Source organism: Octodon degus, unplaced genomic scaffold, assembly GCF_000260255.1.
Source record: "Octodon degus isolate 3935 unplaced genomic scaffold, OctDeg1.0 scaffold00308, whole genome shotgun sequence".
NCBI classification, from domain to species: domain Eukaryota; kingdom Metazoa; phylum Chordata; class Mammalia; order Rodentia; family Octodontidae; genus Octodon; species Octodon degus.
Window position 1 is genome coordinate 1,410,815 of NW_004524884.1, and position 16,066 is coordinate 1,426,880.

At 35.7% G+C, this 16,066-nt stretch overlaps 1 pseudogene; it reads right to left on the minus strand.

Annotated features, from left to right (window-relative positions):
- Positions 1 to 6,637: 6,637 nt before the first annotated feature.
- The window catches only part of LOC101577031, a 9,965-nt pseudogene continuing 536 nt past the window's right edge, over positions 6,638 to 16,066 (minus strand).

Consider the following 16,066-nt stretch of genomic DNA (forward strand, 5'->3'; position numbering starts at 1 on the left):
AGTGCAAGGAGAAGAAAACATACTATAAACTCAGAATGATTTGGAAGAGAATATGTTCCCTTTTAAGTACCCAGGACTTGCTATTGATGAATTGAATATGCCATGGATGTTGAGAGTAACATGTAAAAAAAAATCTATTAGAACTGTGCTGATGAATTTAATTCTATTCTTCTATTTTGTCCTAGCTTATCTTGGAGATTTATGTGGAACAAACATGCAAAAACATAGAAATGTTCTTATCAGAAACAAATTCTTTATTAAATTTGAATGCTCCAATCTTTTTAATTAACACATGTTTGTGACACATAATAATAGCATTAATTTTGAGAAATTGAGACATAAACATTTTATCTTTTTTTAATTCTCTTCCTCCTCCTACTCTTCTCCCATTTTTGATTTTTTCATTAATATGGTATCACTGAAGACATATAAATATTCAGGATTGAAATACATGTTTCTTCTAGTATTTCTATGAAAAAGTTGTACTTTTTCCTTTGGATTTCATTAAATTTCTTTTTTTCTTTCTTTTTTTTTTTCAGAACCAGGGACTGAACTCAGGCCCTTGCGCTTGCCAGGGAAGCACTTATCTTACTGAGCTATCTACCCAGCCCTCATTAAATTTCTTAATCTACAAGGAAATGACAATTTTCTGTTAACATGCCAAGCAAAAGCAAAGGATATCTTTCCATCTGTTCTCTCTGTGTCTTTTAGGAATATTTACATTTGCTTCTCCTTTGGTTTTACTTTTTTCATGTAGTGGAGATTTAACAGAGGACCTCCACATCAAGTTACATTTCTAGTCCTTTTACAAACTGTTGAGACAAGGCCCATAAATTCTAGGAATTCCTAAAATGTCTGGTCTGGAACTTGCATTCTCCTGCCTCAACCTCTCTGAATACTGGTATTACTAGCACTTATCATGGATAAGGAGTTTCAATTTACTCTAATGTAAATGCCACCACATCCAGCTAACACCTGTTATTGTTGTTTGTTTTGTTTTGTTTTTAACCATTTTTGTTAAAAATGTATCCTTTTGAATTAAAGTTACTGTGTTGTTTCTGTTCCAAATATGATTTTCTCTTTTATCAACTGGATTTTTATGTATATACAAATTATTTTATGTCATATCTTAATAATTACTGTTTTTGGACACAGTGTTTCACTATGTAACTCAGGCTAGCCTTAAACTCAGTTCTCCTGCCTCAGCCTCTCAGTGCTGGGATTACAAACTCACAAGGTGTGGATTTTACAATTTTAGCTATTTAAGGTGCACAATTTAGTAGCATTTTGTACATGTACATTTTGTATAAAAAATGCATACAATGCAATTCAAAACATCGTCATTAGAGTAAATTGAAACTCCTTATCCATGATATAGTGAATCCCCTTGCCCTTGCCTCTTCCCCCACTTCATTTCCTATAAGTCACAGACCGTCTTTCTGCTTCTACACTAGTAACTATCCTTCATAGCCTTTATAAATGAGATCATAGTATATGTAGCTTTTGTGTTTGACTGTTTAGTTAAGGTAGTGTTTTCACCTCCTTTTTTTTTTTTTTTTTTTCCAGAACTGGGGTTTGAACTCAAGCCCTTGCGCTTGTCAGGGAAGCGCTTATTCCACTCAGACAACTCCCCAACCCCTAAGGTAGTGCTTTCAATGTTAACCAATCCTCTTGTAAATATTAATACTTCATGACTTTTATGACTGAAAAAACATTTTCTTGAATAGATACACCATAATTGGTTTACCCATTCTTCATTTCATGGGCATTTTGGTTGCCTAAAGTTGATAGGTCCAATTGTGCTCCTAAGCTTTTCTTTTGAAAGAACACCAAACATAAAGGTTGAATCATTTTTACATTCTCCTCAGCAGTGTATAATGGTTCCAATGTCTCAAAATATTCACCAGTATTTTGTTCTCAAACTTTAATATTGTAATGTTTTTAGTGCTATAAAGTGGTTTGATATGCAAGCCCCTAACTTAAAGGTATGTATCATTTTCCATGTTTAATACCAATTTCTATATACTCTTTAGAGAAATATCTATTCAAGTCATTTCCCATTGTTTGATTGTGTTGTGTGTGAGCCAGGATTCAATAATAAGAGTTGTATAAATTAAGTATTCTAGACTCTATCAAATGTAACTTACAAGTGTTTTCTCCACTTCATATTTTGTCTTTTGACTTTCTTGATATAATTATTTCAGGTAGAAACCATTTGAATATATTGAACTCCAAATTGCTTCTTTTCTTTTATTTTTGTGTTTTTTGGTGTCATTTGTGATATACCACTGTGAAATCCAAGGTCATAAATATTGACTTTTGCTTTTTTTTAGAGATTTGATGAAATTTATTCTGAAACTTTTTGTTAGTTTCCTTTTGAGCTCTGAAAAGCTGGTGTGGAAGTTTCTCTTCTACTTCATTGTGAAGATGTTGCATCTATTCCTTTTAAATTTGTGTCTACTCACTGAAAAAGAACACAGACATCTATGCTATCAATTGATTTAAAATTTCAAATATTTACCAGTAATTTTCTATTATGTACCTTAGTCTATATAATCGAAAGTACATATAGTGTTGTTGCTCAGTCTTTACTGATCCTTAGTATACATTCATCAATGTTCTAAAAGATATATGACTTAATTCAGTCAATATGCATAACAGATCTGGGGTGCAGCTGTTTTTATTTTTATTCAATTATTTATTTATTCTTCTTTTTTATTTGGCAGAACTGGGGATTGAGCTCAGGTCCTTGTGCTTGCCAAGCAAGAGTTTATTCTACTGAGCCATCTCTCTGGCCACTTATTTTTCAATATTTGAGATATATTGATTTTGTGGAGGATCAGTACACAATTCACTTTGTACACAATTCTTAACATACATACCCCCAAAAGCCATGTATTGTTTTTCATTTATTCCAGTGACTTTCCAGTTTCAAATTTAGAGGCAAAGTTTTTGTAAGCTGATTAAGTAGCAGTATCTTTAAATGCTGACAAAGTATTACTTAAGTCCCACCAAGGCACAATTTTGTATCATGTGCACTACATACTCAAATTTTTGATCTTTCATAGCACATTAAGAAAATGAGGCAAACTGGACTACCACTACCAAAGATGTTGCAGAGTGACATGATTCTGACAGGGCAACAGTTAGGATGTAGTTTTCTTTAGAAAATAATTGTATTTATGTTCAATTCATTTATGATAAAAATCAAGTTCAGTGATGTGACGATCACACTGCTAATGGAGGTATGATACCAGGATTTGTTTTATTGACCGTGCAATAAAAACGTAGTTACCATTTAGAAATAATAAACAGAAGAAAAACTTAATATCAAACTGAATCTTCTGTAGGAATGACTTATTTTCTGTGTTACAGTACTTACAAAACAGTTTGTGTTCCTTGGAAAAAAATCATTGTTCTGGATTTCCTTTCTTGTCCATCTTCATATATTATTTTGGCATGGTTTAATTACTTTCTGCCTTGTTTTTGTCTATGTCAGTGCTTGGAGATCGATGTAAGGCTACCACTGAATTTATCTATCTTAACTCATTTTGATGCAGTTTCACTTGGTGGCCAATAATTAGTTTAAGTGGTCTTTTGAAATCACATTTCTTCCTAACTGACATATAATTCTAGGTTGTGACATTCTGAGTATTGATTTAATCTTTTTCTTGTGTTAACTTCTGGGTGAACTTTGAGAAAATTAAAGAATAATTCCCCAGATTGAAGCAAATTTGGTGGACTTCTCTCATGTGTAAGAGTGGATTTGAAATCTTTCTGACAGCAACTAAAGTGGATCCTTAAATTCAGCTGCATTAATGTCAGGAGTCAGGAGAAGAACATTAAAAGAGTAAAGTGGAAGATTAAAGAATATAACAAATGTCATAAAATGAAAGAGGATTTATAGATATAGTGAGTTTGATACTCTGACCACAAAATGAGAAAATGACAACACAGTGTTTGAATTGACAGGTTACGAGATGCAGCTGACTTTAGCTTACTTCTGGAAGTGAACTGAAATCGGTAGCTTAGCTCATAAAAGGACTCCCATACATGTGACACACATGCTAGCTGGCTGTTTGAAAGCACAGTATTGTCAAGTTTTCTCTTGGAAGAAGTTCACAACAAGTCCTTTGAACACCCTGTAAAATATTTTGCAGTGTCATCCTTAGCTGAATACATCCGAGGCATGGTTTTGAAATTTCACTTAGCTAGAGAAGGGCTCATACTTCCTTTGCAGAAGAGCCATGCAATATAAAGGCCTAACTGCTAAGTCAATGAAATATATATTAATGTTTCCATACTAACAAAAGTAACTTAACTTCGAATTACTATAACTTAAAAACTACTTCTTTCATTTTATTCTTCAACTGATTTTTTCCCAGGATTGTGGTATATGTCATTTGGATATGAAATGGAAACATCATGTGCAGACCTGGTGAACAGAGGTTTCATTATGAAAGGATCATCACAATGAAACGAGGTTGACTACTGCAATAAGGACATGTTGAGAGAAAAAAATTATGACAAATTTTGTTTAAATATCCTCATGAGCTTAATTTTATGTGCTAGAATCAAGCAGCACCTCATTCTACAAAATTAGGTGTTCTAATGCGCTAAGTGGAGGATGTTGGTTTAGAGGACAGAGAAAGGCTTTGCTTTTATCAAAAGCAAAAGGGTAGACTCTTTCTCTATGTCATGTTTCTCCACCATAATACTGGGAATTCATCCTGTAATCAACTTATGTTTTGTGAATTGTCTTTCTACACTATGTACTTTAGAGGAATAACCTTAATCAAGATTTAGAAACCAAGAAGAAAGACAGTTAAGCTATCACCAGTGCTTAACAGATGTGTACACAGTGAAGATCATGCTATTAACTGATGCTATGTGGGAGACTTACATTGAGCCAGTAACCAAGATTCTAGAATTGACCAAGTTGAACTGTCGTGCCTTTGATCTCTAAGGAATTGCTTTTACATTCTTGCACTCATCCCACACAAGTCCATTTGCTACTCATTTTTACACCAACTCCATAAAAACCTCATTTTATTGGAAAAGACAAGAAGAGACATTCAGGAATGTAGTGATAAAGTGAGCCTATTATGTATATACAGAATGACCATGAAGGCTTAATATAGGCGCCTCCTAGAGAAAGGAGGTTATGAAGACTGAAGTTGGTTATTTTGTTTGTTGCTTTCTTTTGCCCTTTTGTTTCCATAAAAAATGGCTAAGGTCAGTTAAATCCCCTCAGAATTTACCCGGAAACCCTGTACCACAGTTTGTAGGTTGTTTGTGAGTGTCAGCCATGTGGGTGAGTCACAGCCATTGCTTTACCAATTTGCTCTCTGTGAAAGCCTGAGAGAATGTTTTCTCTCCATGTGACTCTCAGATACAGAAGATACATTTTTTGTTATATGGGTCTTGCTTCATCTTGGTCTTAACAATCCAGCAGAAACGGATAAAAATGAGATATAAAAAGTAAAGACATATTAATATACTGAGCTGTAAAAGGTTCAAGTCAATACCTTCTGACACTGCCAGTCCTATGGATAAACCACTACTATTATGGACTACTGGACTATATTGGATTATTTTACTGAATTCACACAACTACAATATTTAAATGGCAATAGAATACCCATCTCTGACAAAGCTAAAGAAAAAAGGGAGGATATAAATGAAGGACCAATTTATATCTGTATATACAAAATCTTAGGGTATATATACATCTACTTTCTCTTAATTCAATAAGAAGAAATATTTGTACTAATAGTGTTTGCACAGGATATTATGTCTGCCTCTTGCACTATGAATAACTACTACTATGAAGACAACAATATGCAATGTATTAATTATTGTAACTGTCCTACTAACCAGTTTTGAAACTCTCTTTGTCATTTGTTTTTCAATAAAATTAATAAAAAATTCTAGTACTAATCTAGTAAAACTACCATTGTACCTAAAGAAGGCATAAAATGATTTCATAGATTTAAAACTTAATGGTCATATTCTTGTCTAAACCTCATAATTTGTGTTTATCTATAATCTGTTTTTGTAAAATAAAGTCAAGAAACCTAAAAAAAAAGAAAGAAAAGAAAAGAAAAAGTGGCTAAGGAGAGAAATCTTATTTTACTTAACAAATAGTATGTTGTCCACTAAGATTTTTAGCTGATCTGATCATGTTAGGTTCATTTCACAGTACTGGAAATTTTTGTGCAGTTTAGGATCAATTCTGTATATTTCAAGCAATTCTGTGAACATGTGCCCTGACAGAGACCCTCTACCTGGAACAGGGAGGGGTGCCCACAGATCAGATGTTCTGGAAATCATTTTGCATTTTGGTTTTTCTGGTTTTCAGCCAACCACACTGCCCTGACTCGTCCTGACTTTCACTTCTCCACAGATTCCTGTTGTTCTATGTCCCTCCCTCCACTTTGCTTCTATTCTATGTATATGGCAGACATGTTCTTCTTCCTCAGGGCTTCCTGTTTAGCAGTCTAAATGTTCTAGATTCTTCTTAGAATATTTCTTCCTCAGACATGCATTCTATTATTCTTTTTTCATTTCTATTGTCCAGTGAATTCTGAATTTTTATTTGTTCACTATTTCTCAAGAGCATCCCACTCCTGTTGCCTCAATGTCTCAACACTTTGTTGTCAATGGTCTCAGACACTAATTTTCCATCCATGATTTTGTGGGTTGTGATTCTATGGATGGTTTGCACTGAGGTGCTGCTGCTGTCCAGGGCATTGCCAAAATTGAAACCTTCCCCATCTTCCAGTAGGCAGCAGTATGTGTGTATCTCAGCCTCCAGCTTTACCTTGATGTTCAGCAAGGGCTCATACTCCTTGGCATGGTGCTGCCTCTCTGTTTGAGTCTGTGACAGCTCAAACTCTAGGTGCAGCAGGACCCCATTGAGTTGCTTCATCTGCATAGTGTAGAGGGTCTGCAAGTCTCTCAAGTTGTTCTCCAGTCCAATCTTCAGATTTCTCATGGACTCCAGGTCAGTCTCCAAGGACTGGGCTGTGCACTTCAGCTCTGTGAGTGTTGTCTCAGCAGCTCCAACCTCAGAAGACTGCGAGGTGACTACTGCGGTGCTCTCCTCAGTCTGCTGAGACCAATACTTGTCCCGCTCTTCTCGGTACTTCTGAGCCACTGTGTCGTACTGGACCCTGATGTCTGCCATGATCTTGCCAAGGTTTTGAGATTTGGGCGCATCCACCTCCACAGTCAATGCAGAGCCAACAATCTAGGCTTGAAGGCCTCTGACTTCCTTCACATGGCTCTTCTTCAAGAGTATCAGCTCCCCCTTCAGAGTCTCAATTTCTGTCTCCAGCTGCAGCTGAGTTATATTGGTGTCATTGATGACCTTGCAAAGCCTGTGGATGCCATTTTTCACAGACAAACACATGGCCAGCTCTGTCTCATACTTGACTCTAAAATCAGCAGCAGCAAGATGAGCATTGTCAATCTGCAGAACGATGCGGTCGTTGTCCACAGAATTCGCGAAGATCTGAGCCTTCAGCTCCATGACGGTCTTGAAGTAATGGCCCCAGTCTCTGACTCTGGACCCATTCTTCTCCACATGCTTCTGGATCTTAGTTTCCATCCTTCTATTTTCCATCTCCAGGCTCCTCACTCTCTCCAGGTAGGTGGCCAGGCATGGTCTCCTTCTCAATCTGGATGCTGCCCGTGGAAGCCAGAGCCCAGGCCACTCCCACAGCCAGGCCCGCAGACGTCATGTCACCCCGGAGGATGGTGAAGTGAGACATGAAGACGTGGTAGCCCGAGCCCTGGGTGCAGGTATAGACGCTGGCTGCGCTGCTGGCTAGCACGACCCGTTGGCTGGGGTCCTGGACCGAGCCCAGGGACTTGTAGTTGGTGGAGAAGGTGGTGGAGCAAGTGATTGACACTCATGCTGCCCAGGAAGGAAAGAGAGACACCAGGACTCAGGTTCGGGTCACCTCTATTATTCATCTCTTTCATATTTTTGGTTAAAAGCCTCATATATTGGACTCCCCTAGATAGTAATTAAAATTTACATTTCCTTGCCTTAGACCCTCCCCTAATCTTTTAATTCTTCCATTGCTACATTTGTCATTGTCACAGTGCTTTCTTTGGTATGTTCATTATCTGTATTTCTCCTGTAGAATAACAGTGGGATTTAGACAGTCTGTACCCTGTGAGCTGCAATTGTACTCACCACATAATAAGTAATCAATAATTATGTTTTAGATTAATTATATGTTAACTAAAAGTGACAAAGTGTTTAAAATATAACACTCTTTCATGACATCAAACTATTTTAACATATGCATCTGCATCATAAACATGATAAAAACTGATTAAAATTAACCTAATTCATGATTCTTATTGGTATGAAAGATTAATTTGGTATGGTCAGACTAAGACTCTTGCCAAAACCTTTTGTTTATGTTCTAGATGAAAACATTTCTTCATGTATTACAAATGTTCCTATTTGTAGATCTCATGGATATTATGTATTTTGTACTTTAAATGCTTTTTCTGATGATGTGAAATTTAAAACTTTAATTACAACATAATCTCCAATATCCTTATAAACAAAACTATGAAAAAGGCTCCATTCACTTCCATGAGTCAGAACTACTGAGTCATGACTCTGTCTCATATGATGGCTCTTCGTCACCATAAATATATTTCTCTGTCCTTGCTCAAGGCAGGCCTTTTTATAAACCACACTATTATTTAAAATGGTTGACTCAAGTGAGGGACCAAACTGTGAAGGAGAAGGAGCTTGTGACTGTGGAGTTAATAGCAGGCAAACTCTCACTTTGTTTTTATTATCTTGTAGAGAAGACTGATTATATTTGGAGAAAGGAAGTAAATGATTGCTGGAAGGAAAAGAAAAAAAATCAATTCTAACTGTCTCTAAAGAGGAAAGTAAATCTGAAAAACAAATGTTCCTCAGGATTCTTAGCCCCAAGAGAGCACAGGAGGGGTGTCACAGTCTGTTAATCCCAAAGACATCAATCCCACAGAGTGAGAAATTCAGAAAGACCATATTGTTAAGATCCTATTAAAATAACTTTCACAAGACGCAATAAACATGGATGTGTACTATGGGCTGTTCTTTTGTAATGGGACTTAGAAGGACAAACATTACAAGACCAAGAAATCCCAAAGGCAAAACTAAAGTAAAAGATCTGAGGACAAAGCAGGTTGATACTATTACACTTCCATCATTTCCTTGTTTGCAAAGAATAGCTACATTTTTGGTGATGAATAGTAACTGTATCAATGACTATTTAAAAAACTGATTACTTGGTCTTTCTGAGGACAGATTTATTATTAATAAAGTAGAAAAGTTAACAAGAAGAATATCCTGAGTTTTAGAGATCAGTGTATCTTCAGATGTTTTGATTAAAGATGTTGTAGGGCATTTCTGTCCTTAAAAACTAATTTGTATCTGGTGTAATGACATATCTGTAATCCCAGCACTGGAAACCTGAGACAGGAGGATCATCATGATTTCAAGATCTGTCTGGGCTACATAGTGAGTTGCAGTTTAGCCTTCACTGCATAGTGAGACCTTACATCAAAAAAAGAAAAAGAAACAAAAGAAAAGAAATAAAATAAAACTAAATTGTCCAGTGTGCTATTGTCCCTGTGTTTCAGGATGAAGTCAGGAAGGGAATGAATGTTTAAACATTCAACATTCAACACAAGCATTTGTGTTGTGCAGCATGACATCCTCTCCTTGCCCTGCCTCTTTCATTGCCAACAGTGAGTGTTAGCACTGTTTTATGAAATTCTACTCTAGAGCCTCCTCACTAGATTATTCAAAAACATATTTATGCAGTATTATTGGTTTGACTAGATAGGCAGTCAAGATATACAGATGAGGGGAAAAAATAACAACAGATGGAGCACTGACATTGTGGGAATTATATTGAGAAGGGAGGAGTGGAGAAATGGAATAAAGAATAATTGAATATACCAAGTACAACTATGAAGAAGATGGTGGCACGTGAGCTCATGGTGGTGTGCATATGAGGGAGGGTGGTTTCACTTACAGAGTTAAGAGATGCTTCTCTGTGGAAATCATTGGAATACTGAGACCACTACAATGAGCAGGAAGCATTCCAGAAATGAGACAGGGAGGAAAGGATAAAGCTGGATTGGGGGTTAATGTGCACCTAGGTACAATACCTGGCTTCTTCAAAATCTCTCCATTTCCTTAATCTAAATATCTCTACATGTATCCTCTGATTAAAAGAATATAAATTTTAAAACTTTCCCCAAATGGAAAAGAATTAACCCAAATGGAAATTGACATCAGGTGATAGGAATTAATATTTTATCAAGTCAAACACTCAGAGGTAGTCACTAATCATATCAGACCAAAATTCACAGATAGGAAGCACTGAAGCAGAAATGTGAAGTCCCACTTCGTCATTCTGATTTGAACACAAAGTGATAATTGAATAACATATGAGACATTTCAGTAGTTTGAGTAAGAGTCAGCACTTTGCAAAGAAGTGACCTGCATTTGGATCCTGGTTCTACCACTTATCAGCTCTGTGACCCCAAGCAAGTTACTTAAAACCCACTCTGAGCTTTAATGCTTTCATTTGTAAAACAAGGATAATAATAGGTTCTACTTCAGAGAGTAGTTAAAATGATTAATTGTGTTTATGTATGTAAAGCACATTGAACATTCCCTGATACACAACAAGTATTAAATGTGTTTGTTAAGTAAAACTAAAATAAAATGGAACAATTATTTATTATGGATAACCTGAGCTCCAAGTTGTCAATGCATAATGTAAAATGACTTAAAAGTGCTGGCCACAGGAGACATGTGGCACATTGTGGATTAATGCTTCATTATTGCAAATCTGGAATTATGTATAGGATTAACAAAGTTTCCTTTGTGCTTTCCATAAAAAGTATTACAACTAATTTATTAATATGAAGAAGTCTGTTGTGTTTTCTGTTTCTTAAGAGATTATATTTTCATCAAGTAGCTTTCCATTATCTATTTCTAAATGTTGTTGTGATATACTCATTTCTAAGCACACTTATTTTAAAATTTTATTTTGACAACAATTTATACAATTTTACTTAATAATTGTGTATATCTAAAACTGTCATATATTCAGGGCTGGGGAGACTGCTAAGTGGTTTAAGCATCTGGGGGCAAATGCAAGGACCCAGGTTGGATCACTGGTGTCACATGCTGTACAAGCCCCAGAGCCCTAAGTGTGCCATGCTGGCCAATGGAACTGGGCATAATGGTGCATGCCTGTAATCCCAGCTCTGAGGAGGTTGAGACAAGAGGATCACTAAAAGTCTGAGCTGCATAGTGAAACCCTGTACCAAATGCATGCATACATACATACATACATACATAAAAAGATGTTTTTAAAAAGTATCATAATTTCTTCTTTTTATTCATTTTAATGAGAAAAAAGATAAAATAGCAATGATGGAGTTTCAAAACAGGTTAGTAGGATGGTTACAATAATTAGTACATTGCATATTATTGTCTTCATAGTAATTACTCAGAGGACAAGATGCAGACATGATATCTTGTCTAAACAATATTAGAACAAACTTTTACTCTCAATGAACTAAGAGAAAGTAGCTGTATATCTATTGTAACTCTCTTGCATATACATATACACATATATATTTCTTCTTTATCCACAACCAAATGATCCTTTATTTACACTTTTGTGAAGTTAGTAATACATGACACTAGGTCGCCTAGCAACTGATAGCTAACCTTAACCAGACAGGATGTTCATCTCAAGAGGGAGGTATCTTGTTTGCTTTAGGCATTGGGCCAGGTACCACCTACACATATATGATAGATTTCTAGCTTCTTGGCTCCTAACATATCCCCATTTTTCTTTTTGTTTTGTCAGAGATGGATGTTCTACTGCAGTTCTGAAATCATTAGATAGAGCTATTAGACAAGAGAGAGAAATAAAAGGAATAAGAATAGATAGAGAAGAAGTTAAACTATCATTATTTGCAGATGACATGATACTTTACTTAGAAGACCCAAAAAACTCCACCAAGAAGCTACTAGAATTAATACAGAAATTCAGTAGCATAGCAGGTTATAAAGTCAATACCCAAAAGTCAATAGCATTCCTCTACACAGATAACAAACACACTGAAAGGGAAATTATAGAAACAATACCTTTTACAATAGCACCAAGGAAAATGAAATACCTTGGAATTAACCTAACTAAAGAAGTCAAAGATCTTTTCAAGGAAAATTACAGTACTCTTAAAAAAGAGATCCTAGAGGATTTCAGAAAATGGAAAGATATCCCATGCTCCTGGATAGGAAGAACCAACATTGTGAAGATGGCCATACTCCCAAAATTGCTGTACAGATTTAACGCAATCCCTATCAGACTACCACCGACATATCTCACAGACATAGAGAAATCATTCCTAAAATTTATCTGGAACCGGAAAAGACCTAGAATAGCAAGGGCAATTCTGGGCAATAAAGAGAAGGCAGGTGGCATTACTATTCCTGACTTGAAATTATACTACAAGGCTACTGTGATAAAATCAGCATGGTATTGGCAACAAAATAGATCTGAGGATCAATGGAATAGATGAGAACATGCAGATGCAATTCCATATTTTCAAAATAGACATTACAGATGTCAAATTTATAATTATCAATCTAACTTTATTTTCTCCCATATATATTCCCTTCAGCTGTGACTTGCTCAGCCATTGAGGTCCTAAGAGTAGGCAGCAAAAGATTTAAGAACAAGACACATACAGAAAAGCTGAGACTGCATGGGACATGACCTCTCTGATGGAGAGGCAGCAGCAATATTCCAGACCTAGAGACTCTATTTGTACAAAAAAGGAAAGCAGCACCCAATAAATTCAGAGTGTAAGGTTTCAATGTTAGCTGAGACAGTGAAAGTGAAACATCATCAAAGCTATGTGTACTATTATTCACAAGGAAGAACAAAAAGGCCAGACACCTGTTAATATGTAACTGAACTAGAGTTGTTTACACAGTATACCTGTGGCATTCAGTGTCCTTGGGACTGACTTCACTCTAGTGTCAAGGAGTTTTCTGACTTCACACTTCTCTGTGGTTCAACTGCTTCCTATACCTTTCTCTGTCTTATACTTGATTTTGTATAATAAACTAGAAAGTAGATTAACTCTTGCTGTTCAATATCCAATGTGATTTTCTTTTTAAATAAAACAGTTGTTTAATTTTCCATTTTCTTCCCATTGTAGCCCTAAAATAACAGCAAATGTGAAGCATAAATGTTGAGAATTTCTGCTGTGACTTATGCTTTATGAAATGCAGAATTTGTAACTCAGTACCCCCCCAAACACACATCCTGGCATTGGCAACAGGTGCGAGGAAGCATCTGAATATTTTACAGTGCACCTCATCCTACAAGGTGGCCCACATTTTCCCTTGTTTAATATTATTAAAGACTGATTTGTCAGGCATTTGCATATTTTCTATATCTCATTCTTAGATAATGTATCAGTAAGCTTTTCTGTCCATGGCACAAAATACCCAACAGCCACAACTTAAACTAGGAGAGGTAGCATTTGACTCAATTTGGGGAGATTTGGCTGGTTCTACGGCACAAATAGCATGGCAGAAAGGCAGCACAGAGAAAAGCTGCTCATCCCATGACAGCAAGGAAGAAGAGAAAGGGCCAAAAATAAACATTTCTGGGGTGCTTCCTCAGTAACCTGGCTGTTTCTTTCAGGCCCCATCTCTAAGAGCATTTTTCAGCCATCAAAGCATCAGTGAATTAATCTTGGGAAGAGTATATAATCTCTAATCCAATTACTTTCAGAAAGTCTCTTCACTAAGGACAGGAGACTTTTCGGGTACATTTTAATTCTAAAACATAATCAATGATACATCTACAAGGTGATATTTTGAGTATGAGGCAGTTGTAAAATTATGATTTTTGGTGTGTTGTTTTTAAGCAAGCCACTGGATAACTGTGAAGTCAGTGCAAAGTATATGCTGGTATTACTCCTATGCTCTATGTAGTAGTGAAACAACATTCCTTACCCTTGTTTATGCAGCACTTGATGATGGTAATTCTGCCCTGTACATAATATCACACCCTTCACTATGGGGTGGCTGAAGATATGATGCTGTATGTCACCTCTGAAGAGCTTGCAACTCTTCAAACACTTCTTCACACTGAGGTACCTGCCAATTTAAATCCTCAAAATACGCCCAGATTTTCCCCCTGATTCTTGCTAAATTAAAGCTGAGAACAACCTTCTCATTGATAATGTAATTAGATACATCAGAATATCCCAGATATGAAACAATCTTTTTTTCATAAGCACATGATTATCATTTCTGAAGCCTAAGAAGTCTGTCCTACAAACACTGGAATTATATTGAGGGAATTAAACATTTTCTACAAATTTTTACTTAGTGAGCATTTTTATGGGCCATATACAGAATGATGAGCGCATATCCAGGTTGGTGCATAACTGTAAGTGTTATTTAGACTGTTTTGTGAGTTTTGCTAACTTTTTTTAATGCCGGTCCTCTAATCCTCATACCACTTGCAAATTTGTATTGAGTATTTAATGTTTATTATTATATAAAATAGTAGTCAGCTTGCATTCAACATTCAACATGTTCCCTAGGAAGTTTGCAAACAGATTTATTTAAAATAGATAACAGTGAATGATAAGAAGTGGAAATTCAGAAAGCAGTATGCAGTATACCCCAAGGGAAGATTCAAAGACAAGGGGGAATATGGTGCAGAGATTACAATGTCTTTTCTTCAAAGCACTGGGCTAAACTATTCTGATGGTCCTTTTCAGAATCATATCTTGATCTTATTCTATTTGTCATCCTGTCTGTTAACTTCAAACACTGATGGCATCCTTTTCAATATTACCACTTAGACTTGAATCCTAGTATTGAAGAACTCTGGAGTATACTACTATAAACTCTCCTTCCAGTAATTGAGAAAGGATAGATTGTCATGAATTTATAGAATATTTACCCTCTTTCCCATTAAGAATCAACTAGATTGGAAAGGGAAGGGAAGAGATCAATAATTAGGAATTCTGGTAGGATAAACACCAGAAAGGTGAAGGGCAAGAACATCATTTGGTACCAGGAGTAGAAAAGTAACCAGAAGGAGAGGGAAAAACCATGAGCATGAGCCATCATAGGAAAATCGAGAGAGGAGTGCATATGTCTCCAAAGATATGGCTGAACTGGCATTTTTGTAGATAATTAGAAAGTATGCTTAATATGCTCCTGCATAGCAACAATATATTTTTTTACCAGGTTGTTTTTAACAGATTTCATAATACTTTAAATGATACAAGCCAGCTTGAGTTTCAATATCACAAAATTGCCGTTATATATATGTTTTCCATCTATATACCTTACTAATATGTGATAAGATACTTTTAATAGGATGAAAAGAAAGTGTTATTCTGTAATTTATATTAGACAGTGTATTTATTCATTCAAGGGTCAAATGTATGCCCCATATAATCTCTTATGTGGTATTCCTAATGATGTGCTCCTTTGTGTTTTAGGATGTGCATTGGACGTCTGGGAAAAATTGCAAACTTTTTACATTAGAACCCTCATATTCTGCAGAGCAAAACATAGAATTATCAGACACCAGGTATTTTCACTTGAAGGTATACAACTGGCAAAAATGGAAAAAAGATATCCATGGAAATCATGTATAAAAGTATTCATTGAAGAGTTTTTCATAATAGTCAAAAAGTAAAAAAAAAATTTTCATTGACTTAGAAATAGATAAATGAAACATAGCACACCCATATAATGCAATATTATTTGGCAATAAAAATAAATGAAGTATTGATACATACTATAATATTAATGAGTCTTGAAAACATTATGAAATAAAGAAACCAGTCATAAATCACCACATATGGTTCCTAGTATGACTTTAAGTTTTGGGTTTGATCAAGTGGTGGAAGAAAGAAGTAGGCATTTTTAAGTCCATAGGAATAACATGTTTTGTTCAAAAAGCAAACCAGTAGC